This window comes from Lampris incognitus, chromosome 3 (assembly GCF_029633865.1).
Source record: "Lampris incognitus isolate fLamInc1 chromosome 3, fLamInc1.hap2, whole genome shotgun sequence".
In the NCBI taxonomy this organism is placed as follows: Eukaryota; Metazoa; Chordata; class Actinopteri; order Lampriformes; family Lampridae; genus Lampris; species Lampris incognitus.
In genome coordinates, this window is record NC_079213.1 from 108,622,503 (window position 1) to 108,649,766 (window position 27,264).

Sequence of the window (27,264 nt, forward strand, 5' to 3'; positions counted from 1 at the left end):
AAAAGACTCACTGGCCAGGCCGTCGGCCCCATTTAGGCGAGCGGTTAACGATGTCGCCTTGTGGTGCAGTACACCGCGGATCGAATCCCGCAACGGGCAAGAAAATAGCTCGGTTACAGTATTTGCCACGCCTAATTGTTCTGTGGTTTTGATTTTGTTTGTGATTTGTTAACTTTCTGATGATAAACTAACAGAGTTTAACATAATGTAGCGAATTCGGGGGGAAGCCGGGAACCGCCGCAGTCAGGACGCAAACCGGGGTCTCCAGCACCACGGGCAACTACGTTAACCAGTCGACTAAAGGGTTCGACCCGTTAGCCAAGGGCTAGAGAGTCATGTCATTTCTGTACGTGCCACTATTATTTTGTCTTCGGGTTGTTTAATTTCTGTTTAGCTCTGACACTGATCTATGAAGGAAAAGAAACTAAAATTTAAAAAAGCACTAAACTATTAGTCCAGACGTGTACTTTTTCGACTAGGATGCTACACAGAGTGCAGGCAATCATGCACCCCCCCTTTTTTTTTGTGGATTTTTCTCCCCAGTTGTATCCGGCCAATTACCCCACTCTTCCGAGCCTTTCCGGTCACTGCTCCACCCCCTCTGCCGATCCGGGGAGGGCTGCAGACTCCCACACGGTTCCTCCCAATACATGTGGAGTCACCAGCCGCTTCTTTTCACCTGACAGTGAGGCGTTTCACCAGGGGGGGGGGGGCGTAGCGCGTGGGAGGATCAAGCTATTCCCCCCAGTCCCCCCCTCCCCCCGCACAAGTGCTCCGACCGACCAGAGGAGGTGCTAGTGCAGCAACCAGGACACATACCCACATCCGGCTTCTCAGCCTCAGGCACGGCCAATTGTTTCTGTAGGGATGCCCAACCAAGCCGGGGGTAACACGGGTATTCGAACCAGCGATCCCCATGTTGGTAGGCGAAGGACTAGACTGCTATGCCACCCGGACACAATCATGCACCCTTTATTTACACCAAGAAGTCATGCCAAAGCATGGCTCATGGAGAGCAAACTGATAAAATGAAACGAGTAAGAGAAATCTTCCAGATGCCAGAATACCCAATAAATGCCAGTCAAAGCCAAGCTGAGAGTTACTCAATATCAGCAACGACAAAGTCAGCAGCTTTCGCACTCGAACGCATTTAAGGTCTGAGTTTAACAGCATGATGCATGCCCAGGCAAAACAGTACTTGGACATGTTCATTTTTCAAAACTTGGGGAAAAAGGAGGAGACATTATGCAGTGGTGCTGAAATTTCAGTGACATCTTACTGCTAAGTGCTAACAGTAACAGCGGAAATAACATGACATCTCATATAAAATTGTAATATAAAATCTTACTTTGTAGATGCGTGTCACTATGAAGGCCGATCCATCATCCCTGGAAGGAGCGGATACTGAATCAGGTAAAAGGATTTTTTTCCCCCCCATGATTCCCTGTCGGCGACTAGCATGTGCTGCATGATCAATGCAGCCTGCAGAAGAGGGATGAGGCAAGGAAACGGGTGTGTTGGTGTGAGTAAGTGTATGTGGGCATGCACGAGCACCTCGGTGTATGTGTCTGCATATTAAAGTGAATATATCATGCATGCAGGCGAGCGGCACTCCTCCATACTTCAAAACCCGCCTCATGCTGTGGCGCCGGCTCACCACACGACCGAGACAGACAATGGAAAACATGGACGATCAGGCCGGCTCTTTTTGAAAGGGAATCACCTTTTTAATTTACCATGAGATGTATCGCAGCAACAAAAAAAAAGATTTAGATTGAGTTTTTTTTTCTTTTTCTTTCTGCCTCATTTGCACCTCTCCCGGATTTTTACCCATTTATTTATTTATTTTGTCAAGCTCATCGGTTTTTATTTGGGGCTGTGTCAAAACTCATCGACCTAATTGATTTTCTGTTCATGGATTCTCCATTTAAGATAAAAGGATGGTCTCAGCTGTTAACAGCCCAGCTGAATATTGATGGGGACAGCTATAGTCCAATAATTTTTAGCTTTTTTTTTTTTTACATCGTCTTTTGCCCCGATTTTGTTTCCCAGACTCTTTTTTTTATTATTATTATTATTTCTATCATAATATGAAGTGTTTCATTTGCAGCACCAGAGTGACAGGAAGGATAGAAAAAGGTAGAATGAGATTAGTGCAATAATCCTTATGATTTTGTTCAGGGTTTTTTTTTTTGTGGATATGGTAAACGAATTGTGAACGGATGTTAAAGATTGATAGCATCACTGCCACTGTTATTAAACCGAGTGCTTTGGTGCTGACTGTCATATACTACTGCCTGCTGGTGTGATTTTTTTTTTCTTCCATCTGTGCTTGCTTTTCTGTAAGCACAGAAGAACTACAGTACGGGGATGATAAGATATCTAGGCGAGGTGTCACCTTGTGAATACGCCTTTATGTGCGGCTCACTGTTGTATAACGTTTGCAAAAGCTCCGAGGCCTCGTTTCAGAAGGCGAGCTCTCTGTGCCGGTGATGCACAAGTGCCGCCTTTATGCTATTTCATGGTGTTGCATCAAATGGTATAGCATCGTCATAAAATGATCGTTATCAAGTTGCATTATATTGTACTGTGCTCATTGTGTCATATTTTATTTTAGCATGTCATGTGACTGGAATGGATAACATCTGGGCAATTTCCATTATGATACAATACTTTCTGGCTCACACGACACAAGGAATAAAGGGAGTCACTTCACGGGCTGGTGGGCTGGGTTCAAGCCCATTAAAACTCAATCGACAGTGCAAGACTCCGAAATGTGGCTAAGCTAGCTGATCCAAGAACACGCCCCTACCATTACCTTTTCAATGGCAGGACATCAGACGAAGATATCTAGATAGACGTGGCTGCTACGGTCTGCCTTTCCTGACTGTTATTCTATTCTTATTCAACCTCGAATAAGCTGTAAATTGTTGATAGTACGTATATATCTGCATACGTCCTTGTTAATATTCTTTCTCTCAGTGCAGTCTTTGATGTAAGGGCTATATAGGTTGGAGACTATTGCCGAGACTCGCTGGAATACTTGCTGCTGCTACAGCAAAGCTGTAATTTAACCTCTTATACATAGACTATTTGCATAAATTATGTATTTTAATTACACAGATTCAGTTTTCCCGCATGAAAACACAAAGGGTCGCGTGTGCGTGTGTGTGTGTGTACGTCTGAAGAAACATTACAGAGTTGGTATGTTAAAACTCTTTGCAAACTGAAATTTTATTCTGATGATAGATTGATAAAGTATATTACAATTCAGCCTTATGCTGATGAATAATATCATCATTATTATTATCATTATTGCAGTCCATCCATGCAGTCCAGAAGATCGCCCTACTCGGAACAGCCCAAATATTACGAGTACTGTCAATCAAGTGACATCTGCCCCTATAGTGCCTCAGGTCCATAGTTTGGACCCGGCTCTACAGGATGTGAAACAGGAAACACGAAAGAAACAATAATAATGATACACTTTGCTACCACTTTACATTACAGCTCGGTAATAACAGGGTAATACCGGGGTAATTACCATCCGTTTCTAACAAATCATGGGCTTAAATAGGATGTTAGGAAAGGATTGGGCGGGCGGGGGTAACTACTTAGGTAGCTACTACTAGTAACTACCGGTAACGAATGGTAATTACCCTGGTATTACCCTGTTTTTACTGAGCTGTAATGTAAAGTGGTACCTAAAATTTATCTAATAATGATAATAATAATAATATTAAATACATTTTATCTAACAGGCACATTTCTGAACAACTAAGTTCACATTTATAGTTGGATAAAAGAAACTTATGATCAGTCAAAGTGATGTTTCCATAGTAACTCTTTATTCTCCTCTATGTATTTAGGCATGTCATCATAGTGATGTCAATGGGGAGAATTCTTACATTTGCTGCCATCAATGCTTTGGCTGTAGTTAAGGATCACCTGCACTCAACCACCCTGATCAGCAAAGGGGATTCCTTTGCAACTTGATAAGAGAGTGTTTGTGTCCCAAACCAGTCCTCAAGCCCCCGCCCCCCCCACCGCAGATTTTCATAGTAACCCTGCATATAAATAGGCCTGTTTGTACTTACTCAACCCATCAGCACTTAATTATGTCAGATTTGGCATACCTAGAATAATTAAGCATTATGATTGGTGGTGGCACGGTGGCGCAGTGGTTAGCGCGGTCGCCTCACAGCAAGAAGGTCCTGGGTTCGAGCCCTGGGGTAGTTCAACCTTGGGGGTTATCCCGGGTCATCCTCTGTTGTTTGCATGTTCTCCCTGTGTCTGCGTGGGTTTCTTCCGGGGGCTCCGGTTTCCTCCCACAGTCCAAAGACATGTAGGTCAGGTGAATCGGCCATACTAAAATCGTCCCTAGGTATGAATGTGTGTGTGTGTGTGTGTGTGTGTGTGTGTGTGTGTGTGTGTGTGTGTGTGTGTGTGTGTGTGTGTGTTGTTGGCCCTGTGTGATGGCCTGGCGGGCTGTCCAGGGTGTCTCCCCGCCTGCCGCCCAATGACTGCTGGGATAGGCTCCAGCATCCCCGCGACCCTGAGAGCAGGATAAGCGGTTCGGATAATGGATGGATGGATGGATGGATATGATTGGCTGAGTAAGTACACGCAGGCCTACGATTGCAGGGCTACAAAGAAAATCTGCAGGACAGGGGGTCCTTGAGGACTGGATTGGGAAACACCTAAGCCATAATTGAAAATGAGAGTTGGAACACAGTTCATTGGTGTGAGACTGAGCCGCCGCAGTTTCTGTGTTTGAGTCAAATGTAAAATGTTGGCACAATCAAAAAGAATGACCTCCTCATCAATAAACCACACAGATCCCATCCATCTCTCCGCAACGGTGATGGATAGACATGCTACAGTCTAATTAAATGATCAAATATAGAATGGCTTCAATTCATCACTATTCTGTCATTACTACGACCAGGAACTCGCAGTGGGTCCCACGTGTCTGTGTCTCAAGCCCGCTTTGCTCTCCCCCGTCTTTCAATCACGAGTGAAGGGAATGGTCTCAGTGGGGCTTTTTACACAGTTTGTCTAGACAAAACCCGAAATAACCATCACTCGAATTAGGTGGTGATGTTTAAATGCATCTTTTTAACATTTCTTACTACCACAGACCAGCTCTAAATTTCTAAACTAAGACTAAATTACCACATGACAGAGTACAAGGAACGCGGTGAGGGACCGCCCGATCTTTTCACAATCTCCAGTCCACGGTACATGTAGGTAAGCACGCAAAACACACACATGCAAGTGAACATGCATGTGGACAGATGCACAAACCTCCCATAAACACGTCTTCATACATATAAGAGCGCACATATGCTTAACCACTAACAGAGAAACAAATGCATGAGTAGGCCACCGTATTGTAACGGACTCGGCCGTGTCCTTGCAGTCACTCAGAGCTGTATTAAGACCAACAAGGGCGTTAAAGCTTACAACCTAATTAGACACAAAACACAAGGTGCAATTAACTCCGGACCTAATGAAACAAGACTGGAGTAAAGTTTATGTGGAAGACGTTAATGGAGCTGTGGAAGTGGGGTGTGGTTTAGCCCATGCTGCAAGCGGAAAAGGGAGGGGGCGTTGGTCACGGGGGAGCAGACGCGATAGCGGGGTTGATTGATGATCAGCCTCGGGTGTGTCTGACTAACAGCGGCTTTTTTTTAATATTCTGCGGTGAAGCTGGGTCCGACTGACTGACACACTGACACAGATGACAGCGCAAAGACTGCAAGCGAACACGGGAAAAGAGAGTGAGGAATGGAGAGGAAAGAAGTCTCAAGAGAAAGACGGATGGAGAAGAGAGAGAAGGTATACAGTACTGTTGAGCCCCAGCCTGTGCAGCATGCGGAAAGGCCACTGGACTGTAAACATGTCTGTAAACAAAAGCCTGCGTTTCGCCAAACCTGTGTCTGTCCTCCATACCAAACCCGACCCGTGGCAACAACCTTGTTAGAGCGGTGGCCCGTACGGTTGGGTATGGGGTGAGCCCTCCACTGAATCGCCAGGAGAGCCAGGCCCAGATGCAGCACCAGTAATCCCAAGGCCTGCAGGAACTGGCTGCTCAGCAGGCAGAATCCCGGGCTCTCCTGAGGGAGTCTGCCAGGCTCTCCTGAGGGAGCTGCCGGGCTCTACTTGGGGAGCTGCTGCACTCCCCTTCGGCTGTGATCTGGGCATTTCCCAGTCTCATCAGCCTCAGCTCACCCTCCCCAAGATGACATCCGCCAATGACCCTGAGGCATTTTTGGACATATTTGAAGGCACAATGTTTGTGTGCAGCTGGCCGGAGGAGGACTGGGCTGTGCGTGTGTTCCCCCTGCTCGCCGGGGAGGCACAAGCCACTGCGCACAGCCTACTGGCGTCCTCCCAGGGGGAGTAGTGAGCCATCTGGAGAGTGGTCCTGGACCTGGTGGGGCTGACGCCAGCTGGACATCGGCGCCAGTTCAGGACACTCAGCCTGGAGGACGCCGGCCGCCCCTTCATCCTGGTACAGTGTAACAGATAAGAATTACATGTAATAAACTTGTTCAAGTTCAGCAAAATATATTAAATTTGTGTTCTTTATATATTGAGTTGCTCTTATGCTCCCCATATTCAAACCTGGCATCACTCACTTGGCACCTCATAGTGGTGACAGTTTTGGTCAAGTGCATTACGTAATAACATCTGTCCCTTCTTCAAATGGTAGCGACAGAGTTGGTATGATGCGCTATAGTGCTCACTCCAAATATGGCTAAAAAATGTTACCAAAGTGCAATCCAGTTATGGCAAATGTATGCATAGCGTTTTTCCATGCTCTACTCTTTTCTGCAGCGATTCTTTTATTAAACTTAACGATAGATGAAACGTTCACTCAAGCTAATGAGGTGCATAGTGGCTGCTATTGTTCTCCGCTAGCTAACATTTGGTTACGTTTCGCTATGAATAGAGCTGGAGTTGAGCTGACACTATGTGACCACAACATCTAACTGTTCAATTTAATTTTGCCAGACTTGAGTCGTATCAGAAATAAATGGGCCTGCAGCAGCTACCCTGAATACAAAAGACTGGTGTGGTTTCTTCAAAGTACAGCCGCAACAAGGGGGTTACATCAGCAGCTCCTCGACGCGGCGAGACGGTGGCTACGACCATGTCCCCGGAACATTAATGACGTAATCCACCAAGTGGCACTTGAGTAATTGGTCATCCGTCTGCCCCCTGCGACGGCTGACTGGGTTCAGTGCCACCAGGGGGACACTAAATAAAAGCCTGTGTATTAGCAAACCTGTGTCCGTCTTCCATACCCAAACCATGGCAACAACCTTGTTACAGAAGCCTTATGAGACATTTTTGTCCATAACAACGGCTCTCTATGAAAACAATTGTCCTGGTATAATGAAACGGAAATTTGCTGAAAAAGACATGGCTGACTAAGGGAATAATAAACACACGCAAGAAGAAAAGTTTATGATGTTTTTAAAGAAAAAAAGTAGAACACTCATAAGACATACAAAAACAAACTGACAAGTATTATGAGAAGCAGCAAAAGGAACTATTACAGTAAATTATTAGACAATAGAAATATTAAAAATGAAAGGTAGTGAATGACATTATTTAAAATGGAACTAGAAAAACAGAACACATAACCAATTTCCTGTCAAATGATAATACATCTATCAGTGATATGGATCTAGTTGCAGATGAATTTAATGATTATTATTTTTATTTTTGTTGTTAATGCTGGTCCTGGTTTGGCTAAGGAGCTTGCAAAAAAGAAAAACAAAAAAAAATGGAGACGATGCCTTTATGCATGCTCAATAATCCAGGTAAGAAAATGAAACAAAATTGAATCAGTTCATCTGGATACAACGTAGAGAGAATGTGGAAAGCAAAGCTACTACAGGTAGTCCCCGGGTTAAGAACGAGTTCCCTTTTTGTCTGTTATGTCAAATTTGTATGTAAGACGGAACAGTTACGTACAGTTCACATCTAGCGTCAATTAGTCAAATGTTTGTCTTAATGTATTGTAACGATCGCGGATGAATAGACTCGCTAGCCCTTGGCTAATGGGTCAGACCCTTTAGTCAAGGTTAACGTTGTCGCCTGCGGTGCAGAATACACGAGTTCACGTCCCGGTTGTAGCGGTGGTTCCCGGGCCGCCTCCCGAATTCGCTGCATTGGTGTCAGAAGTGGGGTGTGCTACAATATAGTACATATTTGACCTAAAACATCATAAATATAACAATGCAGTAATAATGATAATAATAAATGTAACTACAGTACAGTATAATTGAGAGAATGTGTGTATAGGTATAAAAAACTTTAAAGAAACATTTCTTACATTTCAAACTCCCCTGTCCCTGGAGTGGGTAGCGACTGGCAGAGCTCCGGCCGTTTGACCCCAGAAACGAGAGCCCGGTTGGGGCTCGCCTCCCCGCCTCATCGGGTAAGTGAAAAACCGATAAGAGCGTCTCACCTCTCTGAACGCTTTATCATCTCCACTTTCGTTTCAATCGTGATCATTTTTCTTTTCTTCGGTGCATCACCATCCCTTGCATCAGATTTACACTTTGAAGCCATGATGGGTAAATACACAAAAATTTTATGTGAAAACGTAACGCATACAACAATGTTTACGCGATACGAAAACGATGACGACGGCGTAGCGTTGTTGTCCCTTGGGCCGACGAACCGCCTAAAATGTGCAGTGTTTTGAGCGTCGTACAAAGTAGCCCGTTCGTTAGTAGGAACCATTGTGTGTAACTCGATAAAAAAAAAAAGCCGTCGTAAGTATGGCAGTTCATATGTCGGACGTTCGTAACCTGGGGACTACCTGTAATGTAAATAAATCTATATAAGGGGAACAGATGAGAAAAAAATATTGACATTGTTAAAACGTTTCTGAGTAAGAGCTCTTCAGACTGGAATGGAATTGATATGGCTACGATTAAAAATACTGAGTGTGTGGTGAAACCTCTTGCAACTATTTGTAATCTGTCTCTCCAAACTAGTGTATTTCCAAGCAAAATGAAAAGAGCTAACGTCATACATATATATGTATATATAAGGCTGGCGATAGACACTCAAATTATAGACTTGTTCCCTTACTTTCAGTTCTCTAAAATACTGGAAAAAAATATTCTATTAAAGATTAGTTGCTTATCACAAAACAAGGTACTGTTTGAACAGCAATGCAGGTTCAGATCTAATAGGACAACTTCATTTGCTCTCATGGAATTTGTGGAGGAAATAACCACAATAGAAAAGAACGAGGTATTCCAGGATCTCAAAAAAAGTATTTGATGCAGTTCACCCTGACTTATTAATAAATTACAAAGAAATTAAATTAGTGCCATAGCATTATCTTAGTTTAGTAGTTACCTGGAGAACAGGTATCAATACATCCATTTTCCGAACCGCTTATCCTGCTCTCAGGGTCACGGGGATGCTTGAGCCTATCCCAGCAGTCACTGGACAGCAGGCGGAGGGACCCTGGACAGGCCGCCAGACTATCACACCGGTCCGACATACACACACACACACACACATTCATACCTAGGGACAATTTAGTATGGCCGATTCACCTGACCTACATGTCTTTGGACTGTGGGAGGAAACCGGAGCCCCCGGAGGAAACCCACATAGACACGGGGAGAAAATGCAAACTCCACACAGGACAACCTGGGACGACCCCCAAGGTTGGACTACCCCGGGGCTCAAACCCAGGACCTTCTTGTGGTGAGGCGACCGCGCTAACAACTGCGCCACCTTGCCGCCCGGTATCAATACATTCAAATAAATTTAATTTGCAACTATTAAAGGTTACTTGTGGGGTTCCCCAGGGCTCAGTGTTGGGACCATTGCTGTTATTTTATACATAAATAATATGTATGTGTAGTATGCAAGTTTTAAAACAGCCAAACCCAGAGCCATGGTGTTGAAGAGGAAAAAAAGTGGTGGACCGGTTTCGCTTCTTTTTGGATGACACTGCAATCCCATCCATTACTGAGAAATCAGTCAAGGGTCTAGGCAAGATCTTTGACTGTAGCTTTAGGGATACAGCAGCAATCCAAGCAGCCATCAAGGAGCTTGAGACTTGGCTCACCACAGTAGACAAGTCTGGCCTACCTGGCAGGTTCAAGGCTTGCATAACATGGCATCTGACCCCAAGTCCTCTTGCCTCTGCTGGTTTACGAGGTAACCCTGTCAAGAGTGGAGACCTTGGACTGGAAGATCAGTAGCTACCTCTGGAGATGGCTGGGTCTGCCGCAACCTTAGCAGTGCAGCACTGTATGGGAGGAGCAAAATACTCCAGCTCCCCATCAGCAGCCTCGACAAGGAGTTCAGGGTTTCTCACACAAGACAGGCACTGCTCCATTGGGACTCCAAGGACTCTAGAGTGGTATCAGCAGGCATTATGGTGTGGACAGGCAGGAAGTGAAGTGCCCAGGAAGGCCTGGAAATAACAGAGTCACAGCTGAGACACAGGGCGTTGGTGGGCAGTGGCAACTGGACAGGCAGGGCTGGGAGCCATCCCACAACCTCGCTATGATAAGGCCCATGGCAAGGACAGACGCCATCTAGACCTGGAGGAGGTGCAGGCAGGTGTCGAGGAGGAAAGGACCGACAGAATGGTGGGCATGTGGCAGCAGGGAACATAGACAAGGTGGGATGGTGCACTGGAGAGGAAGATATCCAGGGCAGATATCTGGCAGGCAGAACTGCAGCGGATCAAGTTCATGGTACAAGCTGTGTATGATGTTTTCCCTAGCTCAGCAAATTTCTGTTTCTGGGGCAAGATTGATTCTCCATCATGTCCTTATTGCTCTGGAAATGTTTCACTCGAGCACATTCTCAGCAGCTGCCCATCAGCCCTGGGGGGAGGGAGAAATATCGTTGGCAACATGACCAGGTGCTGAAAACAGTCACAGAGGCCATCTCCAAAGCCATGGTCAACAACAAGCAAGCCTGTGGACAGAGGAACATTGCCTGTGTCAGGACTGGTGATAAGCTTCAGTCACAGCCCAAATCAGCACCAGATCACCTCTGCGTCAGACTGGGAGCTGAGTCAAGTTGGGGAAGCAGCACAGGTTTCCAGATCATGTTATGACAACTTTGTTAAGGCCATCATGGTGGTTAGAATTTGGAACAACTTGTGAATACGGTGGAAAAAGAATTGAGAATGCTGAAGAGTTGGTTTGATTCGAATACACTAACAGAATTTAAGTAAAACTAAATGTATAATCTTTGGGAATTGTTTAACTAACTCAAACAGGTAACTTGTGATAAATGATGTAGAATTTTAAAGAGTGTCTGAAATTAAATTTCTCGGAGTAATAAATAATAGATAATAAATTATGCTGGAAGCCACATATAAATTATATCAAAGCTAAAATGTCAAAGTCAATTGCAATATTATATAAAGTCATATATCTTCTAAATTAAACCTTATTATACACCTGATACTGCTCCTTTATAGTTCCATATATAACTTACTGCGTGGAAGTATGAGAAAATACATTCAAAACAAACACCAATCCAATCTTCGTCCTTCAAAAAAGAGCCATACGAATTGTAAATAAAACCACTTATAGAACCACAAGCCCCCTCTTTATCAAATTAAAGGCACCAAAATTTAAAGATTTGGTCAACTTCAAAATGGTTCAGATCATGCAAAAAAATCAAATCAAAATTAGAAAAAAAAAAATCAACCTGATAATATTCAGAAGTTGTTTCAAATGAGAGTCAACACGATTTGAGAGGAATTTGTACGATGCGAGGACAAATGTAAAATATCATTGTGTCACAGCCAAATGAGTTAATTCATGGAACAGCTGTAGTGAGGAAATGAAAATGCAGAACATTTAGTAGGTTTGAATGAATGTTGAATTGAACGGATATGGGTTGGATGATCGGAGAGGGGGACAGGCATAGATAAACAGGGCACAGGATGTGTAAGTTGTTTTTGATGTGTTGCTTTTTTTTAATTTTCTTCTTGTTTTTGTTGACTGTTTTGTGTTTGTTCATGCTGATTGTTTTGTTTTTGAGTGTATTTTGTTTTTTTGTTGTTGTTGGGCATTACCGTTTGAGGTCAAACGTAGTGTGTGTTAAAAGGGTAGGTGTTACGAGCTGCAGCTTCAGCCTAAACCTATTTTTTTTTTGGGCTGCAGAAATCTTTAAATTGGGTTTTTGTGATGTTTGGAGTTGATGTATTTAAGTATCAACATCTTTTTTTTTCTTCGTGTGTTTATGTATGTGTAAAATATGAATTTTGTATATGCAGACGGGGGGGGGAAAAAGAAAGCAACAACACACTTGATTCACGATACGACTATTAAAGACTGGATGCTGGATCCTGAATATTGTAAAATGTACAAAGAAAAGACTAGGACTGCATTCCAATTTGAACTTGTAATACTGCCTCACAGACATGCCGGGCAAGGCGCCCTTCTTCAGTGTGTATACTGGCGAAGTTCACAGAATGGAAAATAAAAAAAAACCTCTCTCATCCTACACATGCGGCATTAAATAAAGCAAGGACAAAAAGGCTTTTTGATGAATACCTTTCATCAAAGACTCGTCCCTGCATCTGAACAGAGAGAGGAGAGAGATATGCAGAGAGAAAGGTTGGCAATAATGTTAGCGGCAAATCCATGGCTGAGGTATTGATGAGCTTTTTACTTTTACAGTCCCTGTTTTCATCAGAGGACATAGGGAAAGAGATGGGCGACATAATGACTGCCTGTCAAACCATTCAAACAAACAAGCCAATCAGATCACAGTCGATGAATGCAAAACGACTTGCCAAGGTTCCCATCAATTCATGTCCAGTGCATTACATCCCATTATGTAAAAACAAATTGTGTTTGAGCATTTTGTGCGTGTGTGCGTGCATGCATGCATACGTGCGTGTGTGTGTCTGCAAATAGCAGTGTTCATCTGCATGTAAAGTGGGAAATCTATTATACAAAAGAACAAGGTCTTGTTCTGCACACAAGAAAGTGGGAGAGAAATGCCTTAGGCTCCATGCAGCCACATTAGTAGGGCTGTTGAAGGAGTCGAGTGCACTAGGACTGGACCATTACAATCTTTTTCGTTGCAAAGTTATACATTAACTGAAATGCCATGAATTTCTATGATGCACGAGCTGCCAATGACACGACTTTCAGTGCAACGTTCACTACAGGGCGAGAAAGTTTTACTCTTCTTCTTTTTTTTTAGACCCTGAAATGGAAAATTGCTTAAGTTTATGGCATAAGCATGACTAAAAGGAATGGGAGAGGTGTACTCTTGAGTGTGGCAATCTCAACATTTGACATTGGTTTAAATAGATGTGAATGAAATGGACTCTTAAATGGAAAGCTAAACCTACAATGTATAGTACATCTCATTCCATGTCATTAGATAACTTGGTGTGCACCATCTTTTAAGACCATTTCAATTTTGCTCCAGTTGTGATGCAGAAATTGGACTTCGGTTAAATTAAACAATCAATTTTTACCACCTAGTTTGCATATCCCTCTCAATCTAACCAGTTCAGGTGTCAGACATTGATTAGGGAAGAAAACTTAGCTCTGAAGTTGTCAGTTGACTATTAAATCTGGCCATGCTGAGTGACTGACAGCTGTCATTCAATACAATCTGTGGAACACAAAACTGTAAGCTCTAGTTAGCATTAGTTTAGTTACTCCCTACAACAGCTGCAGAATCTCTGAGTCGAGAAGCTAGCTAACACTGTTGCCATTTTAGCTAATTTACGCTCCAGCATCCCCGCGACCCTGATTGGGATAAGCAGCTTGGATAATGGAAGGATGGATAGATGCATGACAGACTTTGAAATGTGGTCTGAATCCTCCAGATTATCGTTTCATAAAACATGGTCAATTTTCAAAAGAAAAGGCCAAAAAAAAAAGGCTTTTGAGAGAATATATTCAAATATACCCTTGAGAAATTGGCCTGATCCAACCTTGATCTGAACTGCCAGCTAGCACCACAGGGTTAATAGGGTCAACACCAGGGTTCAATTTTGTTTTGTCTCGTTTCATCCTCATCTTTGGGGCTTTGGGACCAATGAACCTAATTTCCACAGGATCTTTATCCTCGGTTCATTCTTAACTTCATTTCATTTATCATTTAAACATGTTATCATGGAAGTTTGAAAGTCTTTTCAATTATTCATCAACGTTGCTAGCAGTTACATTGCTGAAGTCACATTACATATATTTCATCAGAGCACATTCTGTGGTTATGTAGCGGGATGTAAGTGTTTGAATGCCATAAGCAATTAGCCTACTGCAGTATCAGGATGGTTAACTAGTCCACTGCAGCAATTATAAACGAAAATAACACATCTGCATATACATATACAAATCAAAGTATTGCTTTCCCTGAAAAAAGTATTAAAAGTATGAAAAAAGTATTAACAAGCCATTTTTAAATTTTACAAAAATCTGACGGCCCTACAAAACCTGTCAAGGTGTGAATTCAAGCACAACAGCGGCTCCCATGCGGGAATGTACACCTTAGCAGCCAATTAGCTTTCTGGACCGGTCCACACCGCTTACCTGCACCTGTGTGTGACGGCTACCTCGCCGAGCCGCTGCGGCTTGCACGGGTTCGTGTCCACACAGACAGCACTGCTGCTGCCAGCCCTATTTTTAAACATTGAGTTTACCGTTGTTAATGACCATCAATCGAATGATTCATTTCATTATATATTTAGTCTAGACAGAAAAAGGTTAAAGCTTGCAGACAACAAATTACCGGGCTGTTATCGAACCCAAACAGTGGCGAGAGAGAGAGAGAGATTAACATAATATAATTATAGCCTACAAGGGATTTCTGCAATGACTATATATTACACATGTAACCTCAACTTTCTCCTAACATGCAATTGCTAACATGGTTAAAAAATAATATTTATGGGGCGTCCGGGTAGTGGGAGTGTAGCAGTCTATTCCGTTGCCTACCAACATGGGGATCGCCGGTTTGAATCCCCGTGTTACCGCCGGCTTAGTTGAGCATCCCTACAGACACAATTGGCCGTGTCTGCGGGTGGGAAGCCAGATGTGGGTATGTGTCCTCCTCCTCCTCGGGGTACCGTTCGGGGGGGAGGGGGAACTGGGGGGAATAGTGTGATCCTCCCATGTGCTAAGGCCCCCTGGTGAAACTCCTCACTGTCAGGTGAAAAGAAGCAGCTGGTGACTCCACATGTATCGGAGGAAGCATGTGGTCTGCAGCCCTCCCCGGATGCGAATATTTTTTTCCTAGGATGAATCCGGAAAGTTCCCGCCCTCAGGCACTAGGGATTGGCCAAATCTGCCTGTCAGTCAAGACCGATGCGAACGCGCAACAACCCTAACCCTAGCCGCATTTGCTAGCTAACTATTAGCCATTAGCCACGTTTGCAACCAAGCTAACTATCATCCTAGGAATTCTGTTTCCAATCTTTACAAAATAAGCCTTGGGCTATGATGTCAGGACAGCGGAGTCACTGCCCATCTTTCGGTGCAGGTTAGATAGGCAGCGACTCCATTCTAACTGTCATCCTAGGAATTCTGTTTCCAATTTTTTTCCCATGAGAATTGATAATCTCACGGAGATTATCAATGTAATTGATAATCTCATGGCACCTCCTGTACGCTTTCTCACGACTCTCTTATCTAAAACAGCCTCATCATCCTCTATCTCAGTTCCCCCCTCCACTGAATAGTTTTTTGTCATTTTGACATAAATTGAAAACCAGATGCGTCTGACCAGGCCAAAATATCTGTTACACTGTTTATTAAGGAACGCTCATTTTTATCCTTTCTCCGCCCACTCACATTTTCAAAAGGCAAAAAAAAGAAAAGAAAAAAAAGAAGTGGGGGTGGGGGGGGGGGCTGTAACAAACAAACCCGAACACACATATATGCTCAGCAGCCCAGTGGCGAGTTAAACGATTTGCATCACTTGCCATCTTCAGCACAAACAGGAAGCGCTGGCGAACATGCATCAAAGATGGAAAGTGATGTGTTTACCTATGCTCCAACACCGTTTCCCCACAGAAAATAAAAGTATGCAGGAGCGATGATTATTCTGCCCTAGCAATTGTGTCCTAACAAGGTGTAGGCAGATAGCAAACGAGAGAATGAATGCGGCTCGAGCTTGACGTCTTCTTCAGATGGAAGTTTATTGAAGACTTTACTCCATACATTCGCCCCCCCCCTCCCCTAAAAGGATGTATCGCTCCAAGGATCCGATGCTTATAAAACAACTGTCTTTCTCTGCTTGAAACGCGTGGGAACTGAACTCATTCATTCCAAACAACAGCTACCAACACGGTCAATAACACTGACACATAGACACAATCTGCAACTGCCCGGTCTCACCACTAGGCGTCACATAGCCACCGCAAAGGGTGCGGAGTAGCTAAGTAACATAGCCCCCGGAGGAAACCCACGCAGACATGGGGAGAACATGCAAACTCTACACAGAGGACGACCCGGGATGACCCCGGTGCTCGAACCCAGGACCTTCTTGCTGGGAGGTGACCGCGCTAACCACTGCGCCACCGTAAAGCCCCAATGTAAACAGTGCCTTTGCAAATGTCTTTTGTGGCAGGAAATGCATTCAGCATTTTGTTAGACCTCAAGGACACACACAATGTGCTTTGTTGAGAATCTTTGGATGTTCACAATACGGAGTGAAAAGGAAAACACCATGGGTTAACTTTTAGGCCAAACTTATTAACTTCCCAAAATATCAAAGTCCAATGTTTCATCAGGTTGCCTCTCTCATCTCAACTGCAGGTGATGAAAGGTAGAAAACAAACAAAGAGACCTGCTTGTACAACATTTATGTCCCAAAACTTTTTTTTTTTTTTTTTGGTGAAATTCACAGGGGTAAATCGTTTATGTATAGCCCAGTTGTTAGCACCGTTGCCTCACAGCAAGAAGGTCCTGGATTCGAACCCCAGGCCGTCCCAGGTCCTTTCTGTGTGGCGTTTGCATGTTCTCCCCGCGTCTGGTGTGGGTTTCCTCCCACCATCAAAAAGACATGCATGTTAGGGTTAATAGTCCTGTCTGTGCCCCTGAGCAAGGCAACAGAAAGAAGAACTGGAGTTGGTCCCCGGGGCGCTGCAGCTGCTCACTGCTCCTATACAACAGGATGGGTAAAACGCAGAGGACAAATTTCATTGTAAGAACACAATTTGTTGTAAGAACACAATGACAAATAAAATAAAGTGGCTTTATCAGGAAATACTCTCGTGACTTGTGTGACCGTCACGTTCCTCTAAACTCAGCTGCAGAGTAATTCGTTCAACATGTGTTCTTAAGTTTGCCCATATGTGTCCTTCTTAAAGGAAAGCCCAGCCATGTTTTTTTAAAAATTTATTTCTAGTTTTGCCCCTTATCCCACCCGATTAACCGAATGGCATATGGCCGGAACTCTTGTTGAATAACTCCCCTGGCTCACGTTTCCACAGGAAGGAGTAAGCCGTAACACCAGCTTCCTTCAAACTCGTGTCGGCTGCTCTCGCTAGTTTACACGCTGAAGCCTCCTCGCATGGATTGCATTACCTTCAGGCCGCGAAGGAGGCGTAGGGAGAATGCTTTCAGTTGCTTGGCTGCAGGCGCCCGGATGGGCCAGAGGGGTCGCTGGAGAACGACGAGTCCCGAACACTACACCGATCTACACCCACTATCCCTCGGGTAAGGGTGGCCTAATGAAGGCCTTACCCCGTGGACGCTCCGGCCGTGACCGGTTAGTCTGGGATACGAACCTCCCAGCCACATGACGAGCGGGCTGCAAGAACGGCGGTTTATTCCGCTCGGCCGTCAGAGCGGCCGCCATGTTTCTAAGCATATACTTTACTTGTGTTAAATTTATTTAGTAACACTGCTTCAATTTGAAATCAATGTTAAGTTTAGTTTAATATTCATGATATTTAGATGTAGCCATTCTTTACAGAAAATCACGATTGAACATTGAGAAGTGTCTGTAGTTAAGTTTAATAAATGCACATCGACCACATGCTGGAATCGAGACACTTCAGCCAGGTCTGCTATGATGGATAACGGTTCACAACAAGCTACTTGGGGATAATTTAGAAATATTTCATAACGTACCCTCTGTTGATGCTTACATCAATACATTCACCAACATCTTGAAGTAACTATGCAACATAGAAAGAACCCAACACCAGATAAATGAGAAAAAGACCTGAAGTTCAAGGTTGGATGGTTTCAGACTAACCCTTTTTCCACTACAAAGATTTACCCTACGTATCAGATGGACTGCCGAGTCAGCCAAGGTTGGAGGGCATTAGAGGCGCTGGTTCTCATTTTAAAGTTCAGCAGCCACTCACAGTCAGGCCATTCAGCCTTGATGTGCTGTCACGACCCCTAAAAATGTGGCTACGCCCAGGTACTCCGGTCTTTGGAAGTGAGGAAGACTTTTTTGTAAAGGCTAATACATTGTCGGGGCGTCCGGGTAGCATAGTGGTCCATTCCATTGCCTGCCAACATGGGGCTCGTCGGACACAATTGGCCGTGTCTGCGGGTGGGAAGCCGGATGTGGGTATGTGTCTTGGTCGCTGCACTAGTGCCTCCTCTGATCGGTTGGGGCGCCTGTTCAGGAGGGGGGGTAAGTGGGGGAATGTCGTGATCCTCCCACATGCTACGTCCTCCTAGCGAAACTCCTCACTGTTAGGTGAAAAGAAGCTGCTGGCGACTCCACATGTATCAGAGGAGGCATGTGGCAGTCTGCAGCCTTACTCAGATCGGCAGAGGGGATGGAGCAGTGACCGGAATGGCTCGGAAGAGTGGGATAATTGGCCAAGTACAATTGGGGAGAGGGGGGGGGCAGTGCGAGATTGTCTGATGTCACTGGCTAAACTCACAATTAGGTATTTACAATTGAGACCACTAAATCATCCATTGTAATTTAATTGGTTGATTTAAGTCCTTGTCTGTTGTCTGGTGAGTTTTCTGTCACACATTGGCTGCCGTCACATCATCCAGGAGATGGAGGAATGAAGATCTTAATGCAGTGTTTTGCCTTAGAAAAGTACTATACATGATGCAATAATTCAATTATCAGTAAACAATCCAAACATATTTTGGGATAACTATCCAACCACAAGATTATCAGAAAGCAAGAAACACAGTGGGCCTACACTGAATTCCTTCCATTCTCCTAACAAAGTCTAAATAAATGGCTTGTCAATCAGCTTCATGATACCATGCTCCTTCATGTTTATTTTTCAAAAGATTTGCTTTCCAGGCATTGTTTTGCAGCATATTGGTATTTGGCATTAGAAGGTGAATGGAAAAATGACTACCAGTATATAATTGGGTAAACACAGATGATTTTGATGCTATTTTTGGCAAGTGAAAAATTGCTTTCTGCACAACACTTCCTCCACATGGACCAATTCCACAGACACACACACATCTATCCATCTGTCTATATATATATATATATATATATATATATATATATATATATATATATCATCAGGCTGATGGTTGCTTACGGCATGAACAAGGCTCGGCGTTTTCGGTTTTTACTTTTCAAAGCCATCCAGCATGCCAAATTTCGCCACAAGAGGACACTGTTACATAACCTCACACAAACAGGAACAACTTTTGGAACCGTGGAAACATAAAATCCGGGTGAAACTCAGTTTAAACTAGTCTGCTCCTTTTATAAAATCTGGATATTTTTCAGTGAAAATATTGTAAAAACCGAAAACGCTGAGCCTTGGGCGTGAAACAGGCTTATACTGTCTCAAAGAATTTACTTGACTCACTGGATTATTCTGCTCATTTTTTGAGCACTTCCCCTACCGTTGAGTGTGTTTATTTTAACAAAGATAAAGTTGTATATATATATGGATTATATATGGATTGGAAATTGAAGGTTTATTGCTGAATGTTATCAGCGCATATGCCCCGCAAGTTGGGTGTGAGATGGATGAAAAAGAAGAATTCTGGAGTGAGTTGGATGACATGGTGGAGAGGGTACCCAAGGAGGAGAGAGTGGTGATTGGAGCGGACTTCAATGGACATGTTGGTGAAGGGAACAGAGGTGATGAGGAGGTGATGGGAAGGTATGGAGTCAAGAAGAGAAATGTGGAAGGACAGATGGTGGTCGATTTTGCGAACAGGATGGAAATGGCTGTGGTGAATACATATTTCAAGAAGAGGGAGGAACACAGGGTGACGTACAAGAGTGGAGGAAAGTGCACACAGGTGGACTATATCTTATGTAGAAGGCGCCATCTAAAAGGGATTGGAGACTGCAAGGTGGTGACAGGGGAGAACGTAGCTAGGCAGCATCGGATGGTGGTCTGTAGGATGACTTTGGAGACCAAGAAGAGGAAGCGAGTGAAGACACAGCCGAAGATCAAATGGTGGAAGTTGAAGAAGGAAGACTGTTGTGTGGAGTTCAGGCAGGAGTTAAGACAGGCACTGGGTGGTAGTGAAGAGTTGCCAGATGGCTGGAAAACCACTGCAGAAATAGTGAGGGAGACAGCTAGGAAGGTACTTGGTGTGTCATCAGGACAGAGGAAGGAAGACAAGGAGACTTGGTGGTGGAATGAGGAAGTACAGCAAATTATACAGAGGAAAAGGTTGGCAAAGAAGAAGTGGGATAGTAAGAGAGATGAAGAAAGTAGACAGGAGTACAAGGAGATGCAGCGTAAAGCAAAGAGAGAGGTGGCAAAGGCAAAGGAAAAGGCGTATGGCGAGTTGTATGACAGATTAGACACGAAGGAAGGAGAAAAGGACTTGTACCGATTGGCTAGACAGAGAGACCAAGCTGCAAAGGATGTGCAGCAAGTTAGGGCGATCAAGGATAGAGATGGAAATGTGCTGACAAGCGAGGAGAGTGTGCTAAGAAGGTGGAAGGAATACTTTGAGGGGCTGATGAATGAAGAAAATGAGAGAGAGAGAAGGTTGGATGATGTAGGGATAGTGAATCAGGAAGTTCAGCGGATTAGCAAGGAGAAAGTGAGGGCAGCTATGAAGAGGATGAAGAGTGGAAAGGCAGTTGGTCCTGATGACATACCTGTGGAGGCATGGAGATGTTTAGGAGAGATGGCAGTGGAGTTTTTAACTAGATTGTTTAACACAATCCTGGAAAGTGAGAGGATGCCTGAGGAGTGGAGAAGAAGCATACTGGTACCGATTTTCAAGAACAAGGGCAATGTGCAGAACTGTAACAACTACAGAGGTATAAAGTTGATCAGCCACAGCATGAAGATTTGGGAAACAGTAATAGAAGCTAGGTTAAGAGGAGAGGTGATTATCAGCGAGCAGCAGTATGGTTTCATGCCACGAAAGAGCACCACAGATGCGATGTTTGCTTTGAGAATGTTGATTGAGAAGTATAGAGAAGGCCAGAAAGAGTTGCATTGTGTCTTTGTAGATTTAGAGAAAGCTTATGACAGAGTGCCGAGAGAGGAGGTGTGGTATTGTATGAGGAAGTCAGGAGTTGCAGAGAAGTATGTAGGAGTGGTGCAGGATACGTATGAGGGAAGTGTGACAATGGTGAGGTGTGCGGTTGGAATGACAGATGGGTTCAAGGTGGAGGTGGGATTACATCAGGGATCGGCTCTTAGCCCTTTCTTGTTTGCAATGGTGATGGACGGGTTGACGGACAAGATCAGGCAGGAGTCTCCATGGACGATGATGTTCGCGGATGACATTGTGATCTGTAGCGAGAGTAGGGTGCAGGTTGAGGAGAGCCTGGAGAGGTGGAGGTATGCACTGGAGAGAAGAGGAATGAAAGTCAGTAGGAGCAAGACGGAATACCTATGCGTGAATGAGAGAGAGGACAGTGGAATGGTCAGGATGCAAGGAGTGGAGGTGACAAAGGCATTTGAGTTTCAATACTTGGGGTCAACTGTCCAAAGTAACGGGGAGTGCAGTAGAGAGGTGAAAAAGAGAGTGCAGGCAGGTTGGAGTGGGTGGAGAAGTGTGTCAGGAGTGATTTGCGACAGAAGGGTATCAGCAAGAGTTAAAGGGAAAGTTTACAAGATGGTTGTGAGACCAGCTATGTTATATGGTTTGGAGACAGTGGCACTGACGAAAAGACAGGAGGCGGAGCTGGAGGTGGTGGAGTTGAAGATGATAAGATTTTCACTGGGAGTAACGAAGAAGGACAGGATTAGGAACGATTATATTAGAGGGACCGCTCAGGTTGGACGGTTTGGAGACAAAGCAAGAGAGGCAAGATTGAGATGGCTTGGACATATGTGGAGGAGAGATGCTGAGTATATTGGGAGAAGGATGCTGAATATGGAGCTGCCAGGGAAGAGGAGAAGAGGAAGGCCAAAGAGGAGGTTTATGGATGTGGTGAGGGAAGACATGCAGGTGGCTGGTGTGACAGAGGAAGACGCAGAAGACAGGAAGAAATGGAAACGGATGATCCGCTGTGGCGACCCCTAAAGGGAGCAGCCAAAAGTAGTAGTAGTATATATATATATATATATATATATATCTTCTTTGGCAGTCCATCAAAACGATGACTGCGATGCAGTTTAAGCTTGGCAAGCACACCTGTGGGCCACCAGGCCCGCCTTAGAGCGGCAATATATATTGTCCACATTTGTCACAGATGGACGTTGTTTAAGTTGGTCTGTTATGTCTTGCATGGTGGGCCTTATCATAGGCTTCTCGTCTCTTTTGTTCAACAGCTGTTCATTACCTAACTGTGGAGCGCCCTCTCCGTCTGTCCAGCGCCTCTGTCTCCCAGCTGGGGTCATCTATGCCGCAGATCTTCATGTGGTGCTTGAGCACATCTTTGAAGCGTGGCTTCTGGCCTCCCTGCTTCCTTTTTCCCGCTGGCACAGCTCCCCGTAGAAAACCTCTTTTGGTAGGCGGTTGTCTGGCGTTCTTCTCACGTGGCCGGCCCATCTGAGCTGGGAGGCTGCTATTAGGGCTTCAGCACTGACAGTACCAGCACGTCTCGATACCTCCATATCAGGCACCTTGTCTGATTCACAGCAACTTCACAGACGATGAAGCTGTATGCAAATCACGGCCGTGCTGCTCGGTATTAAGGACATGACCACCGGCACATGCGGTCGATGGACATGCATGTTTGGGTTTGTGAACCAGGGTCATCGAGAAACTCCTGAGAACATGAAGATGGCTTTGTACAGGCGCGTGGCGAAATGTTTTAAGTAGGGGAACTAAAAGGAAAAGTATTGTGGCGAGCCGGCGTGGAAGAAAGAGTCGAGAGGCAGAGATCTCCCTTTAATCGCAACTTCTGTGCCCCCATACACTGCACGACCCCGAGGGGGGAGGGGGTCCTCTTTTATTCACACCGGCCAGAATGAACCAGAACTGACAACAACGTAACGAGTCCCCCCCCCATGTCCCAAGTGGCGACATCAGTCCCAGTCAGAGCCCTGCAGTCAATTAGTCAGTAAATGGTCTCCTACTTAGTCTTAGAGTTGAATCCCCAAAACAACAACACAAGAATAACCACATCATGAAAACACAATTTCAAATCTAACATTAACAGTCCCATCAGCCATTGCGCTCTCCCAGCGCAGAACCGCCGACAGTCAGAGCGACCGCCTCCCCCGCTCGCTACAGTATGACGTCATTGTTTTGTTTGTAAGGTGCGTGTGTAGCAGATTTGGAATGGTGTGTTTACTCACTTTTAAAATAAAGATGTGTTGTTTTTTTGTTTTGCATTTGTACGTTAGGAAAAGTTAGGCATACTGCTGGGTCTAAGATGTTACACAGCCACCTGCCACTACTGGGGGGGTGGGGTGCACCCACCACTAGGGGGCACTGCAGCCCCTCAGCTACCCCCCCTTACCGCGCTACTGGCTTTGTGTCAGTGCAGAGATGTTTACGCGCGCCTCCGCAAAAGCATCTTTGGGTCTTTTGGCAAGCATAAATACAATTCTCATTTATGCTTCAATATTCTCTTTATTTAGCAGCAAATAACTTCACTTGTACTGCATCACTGCATCAATTATAGTTTCTCCGTATCAATACTTTATCATTGGATCACCATTAGTGGAATTATTTTGTGCTATTCTTTATACTCAGAGGTGTACCACGTTCTATTGGAAATACTTGCTTTAAGGCAAAGCACAATTTTGTAATTGACAGTTATCTGTAAGAAAACAACTGTCAATTATTTACTATGTTAAAATTTTCGGCTTTCATAATTTTTCCATCTGTTGTATTTTCAATAGTTGGAATTCCTCTAAGAAGTATTTGCATGTTCACTAATGAACAAATGTGTGACATTATTCATTCATCCCTAAAATAAGTGCTGCTTTACCCAATTCTTTCATTATTTTAAGTGCTCTCCGTTTGTATGAATGATAGCCAACGATGAATATTAATGAACTAAGTGGTTTTGATTAAACTCACTCACCATTAAAATTAATAAACCAGCACAAACCCCATTTTTTTTCCCCCAACAGTTAAATCCATGTACATCCACTTCCTAGTGAAATAAACGCTTTGTTGATAAGTCATACAATTTAACAACAAATGCATCAGTAAAAAACTAAAAATTGTTAAGAAAAGTCGTCTCTCTCGCTACTGGACTGCCCTTTCTCATTCACAAAGAGTGCTGCTGTGTGACTCTCATTAACGGCTGGACGGCACAGACCGGTTCCATTCACAATCAAGCTCCGTCCCTTGTATTTCATGCAAGGCCTCTGAAGTCAGTCGCCGCACGCCATTCCTACCTCAGAGAGAGGAAGGGCTGCAAGACGGGAGCTACAAGAAAGCGCAGGGAATGGGGCATGATGCAAGGGGGGGATATCTAAAGAGTGCACATTCAAAGGCAGCCGCCCAAACACAGCTTTGAGCTCCACAAAAAGGGAAAGACGAGGCGTCAAAGGCATTTTCTTATAGGTTGGAGAAGGGGTGATGGAAATACTTAAGTACCGATGAGCGAGTGCTAGGTGTCACCGGCAACCTCGTTTTTTTTTTTTTTTTTTTTAAACACCACTTTAAAAGCATTCGCCATTCAGTTCCTGATAATACATCATGCATAATTATGGACACGGGTTAGCAGGGGTCAAATTAAAAAGGGGGGGGTGATACTGTGCCAAGGGAGAGATGTTAAAAAGCACATAACGTATGCACCCACAAGTTTAGTCATGCACAAGGGCACATATATAATCCCGTACACAGTCGCACACACACGTCCCCACATACCAGGAAACACTCTTGCCACAGATGCTTTTGTGAGTGCGCTCCCACATGGGGGAGAACTTGCTGTGTAGCTCAGCTCTTCATGCGTACAGCACCACTGATGCACTCGTGGGAACCAACCAGAATATCCAGAAGCTATACGTGGTGATATTTAGCCTTTAAAGATGCACCGGGCTGGGCTGGGGGGGGGGGGTGCAGGGAATCGTTTGACTGTAACGGTAAAGACAGCAGCATTTGCTGAGAATTTGCCGAGGTGAGTCGGGGGTTGCTCTGCACGTGAGTCCGTTCTGCTCGACAGTATGTCTAACCTTTTACTGCGCCCCATTAGCAGCACAGATACTCTCTCAGGGTTGATCAGGGGTGAAAGAGAAAGAACAAGTGAAGTACTCCCCCACACACACACACACACACACACACTTCCCCTTTGGTATTTAGTACGCAGTAGTACATTGGGTTCTTCGCTTTCTGTTTCCTTTCCACGTTTATATTTCACTTCTGATAATGCATTTCTGAACGTGCACCCGTCTGTGAGTCCGTTTGTGTGTGTTTGCAGGTGTGCGATCACATCATGCAAGTGTTGGGTCGGCAGCCCAAGAAAAATACGACCAGATCCGACTCGCTTTCAATCACCGACAGTGCTCCTCAATCTTTCACTCCTTATCTGCACTCTCTCCATTACGGTGAGCTATCTCTTCATCGTTGGAAGAATAGCACGAACAGAGAGGATTCGGGGTCCGGGTCTAGTTCTCCGGTGATGGCGCTCTTATTGACAGCACATCACAAAGAGCAGCCGAGATTTAGGAGGTGGCCAGCGCGGGAGACACTCGGAGCTAATGAAGTGTATCCTTCATTATCTATCAGCTGTCCCGTGACCACTATCTACTGACAAAATCAATGGCGATGTGGTCAAAGATTCAGCCACGCCTGAATGGGAGCACTCACCTCAATCTATCTGTGCCCTCAACTTTTCTCTCCGTGTCCATCTTTAGCTGGGGGCCATAAATTAATACCATTTGTACGTGGGCTCTGCTCTCCTTCCAGGTTGTGGCTTCCAAACTTTCTTTTTCCGAGAGATTAGCAAGGCTCTGACCTTGCTGCACCGGCTCTTGTGGCGCTAACCCCATCGGCGTTGCTTGGTGGGAAAGCACGAGAATGAAAATGAATTGCATCTTTTCTTTTGTTGTTTTCACTTCTAACCAGCTTTCATTGAAAGTATTTGACGTTGCGGTTTGGGAGACTCAATGCACCTTATGAATAAGGTTTGCTTGAGTCCACAGTCAGGCAGGGCAAGGCCAGTTTATTCATAGGGTAGGACATGGGCAATAGGAGCTATAGGTTGAGGCTAAAAGCTACTTCAGATCTGGGCTTTGTGCTGTACGATGATTATTTACTGGTAATTATGATATTTTATGATGTTGCAGAGTATACACCGATACTGGCATTTATATCCAGAGGTCATGTGGGTCCCAGCGAAGCCTCAAACCCACGGTGTAGAGCTGTCTAATGCCTAATACTCATATGTTTTACAGTAAAGGACCAGGTCGTAGTGCTTGTGCTTGCATTGTTTGATATTGTAAATGTCCACCATAGCACATTGCACCTGTGTGTGTGTTTGGCGTGTGTGTGTGACTCTTCCCCCTGTCATGACTGGTAGCCTCTACTGTTAAATGACAGAAGAGGCGCTCATGCTCGAGATGCTAAACAGCCATTAACTGCATTTGGTGATTTTAGTTATTCAGGTGTGTGTGCGTCCCTGACATGTGATCCACGACCTTGACTCACCTGGGGCTACACACAGGTAAGCGCCGTTAAGCCTCAGGTGAAGGACTGTTTTATGTTGTTTGGTTTGTTTTGCATTGGATATGTTCAATGCTGTGATTATGTCTAAATATATAATTTCCCACACCCCTCTCACACCAGTGTACATTGTATCTGGTTTGGCAGCCAAGAGGTTAAATACATATATAATAATAATAATAATAAATCAATCTTATATAGCGCTTTTCTGGTACTCAAAGTCGCTTTAAAATAAATGGAGTGAAACAAGAGACGACGGATGAACATAACACAGACA